Source organism: Anastrepha ludens, unplaced genomic scaffold, assembly GCF_028408465.1.
Source record: "Anastrepha ludens isolate Willacy unplaced genomic scaffold, idAnaLude1.1 ptg000159l, whole genome shotgun sequence".
Taxonomy (NCBI): Eukaryota; Metazoa; Arthropoda; class Insecta; order Diptera; family Tephritidae; genus Anastrepha; species Anastrepha ludens.
Window position 1 is genome coordinate 5,001 of NW_026530110.1, and position 2,500 is coordinate 7,500.

The 2,500-nt window shown below is 35.6% G+C and overlaps 1 pseudogene; it reads right to left on the minus strand.

Annotated features, from left to right (window-relative positions):
- The window catches only part of LOC128871353 (large subunit ribosomal RNA), a 4,513-nt pseudogene that overhangs the window by 1,982 nt on the left and 31 nt on the right, over nt 1-2,500 (minus strand).

Here is a 2,500-nt window from a genome sequence, read left to right on the forward strand (position 1 = left end):
TAATTAGACAGTCGGATTCCCCAAGTCCGTGCCAGTTCTGAATTGATTGTTAATTGATAATCGTTATAATTTAAAAAGAATATATATCGAATGATATAATTCCTTAAAAATTTTAGCAAGAAAGTTCCACAATTGGCTACGTAACTACTATCCGGGGAACAAGAATCGTAATTCTCTATTTACCCAGAACGAGTACATAAACCATGGTATTGCTTCCCAATCAAGCCCGACTATCTCAATCTTCAGAGCCAATCCTTATCCCGAAGTTACGGATCTAATTTGCCGACTTCCCTTACCTACATTATTCTATCGACTAGAGACTCTTCACCTTGGAGACCAGCTGCGGATATTGGTACGGCCTGTTGAGAAGTTTGCGTGACCCCACCATAAATTTTCAAGGTCCGAGGAGAAAATATCGACACAACAGTAAATGTCATGCTCTTCTAGTCCATCTACCATATCTCTCTTCGAAAGACTTCCATGGTAGTACGACTATAAAACAGAAAAGAAAACTCTTCCGATATCTCTCGACGGCTTCTTTATGGTCGTTCCTGTTGCCAGGATGAGCACAAGGCCCATTTTTAATAACAAACGGATACTCAACAGGTTACGGAATTGGAACCGTATTCCCTTTCGTTCAAAATAATTCAAGTATTTAATTATTTTTTAATATATATATATAAATTTTATTAATATTTTTTTATTAAAAACTTGAAAATTTTCGGCTTTCGCCTTGAACTTAGGACCGACTAACTCGTGATCAACCACTGTTCACACGAAACCCTTCTCCACTTCAGTCCTCCAAGGTCTCATTCGATTATTTGCTACTACCACCAAGATCTGTACCAATAGCGGCTCCATGCAGGCTTACGCCAAACACTTCTAAGCACACTATTGTACCCTCCTACTCACTAAAGTTTCAAAATTTATAAATCAATCGAAATTGTTTTATAAATCATCTACTTTAGCGGTAATGTATAGGTATACAACTTAAGCGCCATCCATTTTAAGGGCTAGTTGCTTCGGCAGGTGAGTTGTTACACACTCCTTAGCGGATTACGACTTCCATGTCCACCGTCCTGCTGTTTTAAGCAACCAACGCCTTTCATGGTATCTGCATGAGTTGTTAATTTAGGCACCGTAACATTACGTTTGGTTCATCCCACAGCGCCAGTTCTGCTTACCAAAAGTGGCCCACTGGGCACATTATATCATAACCTCAACCTTCATATCAAGAAAGGTGAGGTTCTTACCCATTTAAAGTTTGAGAATAGGTTAAAATCGTTTCGACCCTAAGGCCTCTAATCATTCGCTTTACCAGATAAGATTATTTTATATAATTTTTAAATGCACCAGCTATCCTGAGGGAAACTTCGGAGGGAACCAGCTACTAGATGGTTCGATTGGTCTTTCGCCCCTATACTCAATTCTGACAATCGATTTGCACGTCAGAACTGTTTCGGTCTTCCATCAGGGTTTCCCCTGACTTCAACCTGATCAAGTATAGTTCACCATCTTTCGGGTCACAGCATATATGCTCAAGGTACGCTCCAGTTAGAGGTATAAATAATAATAAATTATCATTATACATAACTATATGGAACGCCCCGGGATTGAATTAATTGACTATTTAAGAAAATAGACTAAAAATTAATCCCATTATATTTTTAAGTTAAGTTAATTATGCCATTAAGTTTAATATAACTCAATGACTTGCACATATGTTAGACTCCTTGGTCCGTGTTTCAAGACGGGTCCCGAAGGTATCCTGAATCTTTCGCATTGTTAATCATATAAATGCATACAAATAAATATTAATATCATAGATATTAAATTTTTTGTAAAATTCAAAAAATGAATTTTAGCATTATATATAATAAAATCTATCAACACTTTATCAAATCATTAGTATTTATTCTATGTTAATATGCTTAAAAAGCAAATTAATTTAAATAAACTTAATATCACCAATGATCTTTTGATAAATACTTTATTATGTTAATAGATTACAATGTCCTTATATGAAAAAAATGCACATTATTTTTAATTATTTAATGATGAATTTTTCATAATGGATATTCAGGTTCATCGGGCTTAACCTCTAAGCAGTTTCACGTACTATTTAACTCTCTATTCAGAGTTCTTTTCAACTTTCCCTCACGGTACTTGTTTACTATCGGTCTCATGGTTATATTTAGTTTTAGATGGAGTTTACCACCCACTTAGTGCTGCACTATCAAGCAACACGACTCTTTGGAAATATCTTTCTAGTAATCATTAACGTTATACGGGCCTGGCACCCTCTATGGGTAAATGGCCTCATTTAAGAAGGACTTAAATCGTTAATTTCTCATACTAGATATTAAGATATTCCATACACTGCATCTCACATTTGACATATAGACAAAGTGACTTAGTGCTGAACTATTTTCTTTTCGCTCGCCGCTACTAAGAAAATCCTTGTTAGTTTCTTTTCCTCCCCTCATTAATATGCTTAAAT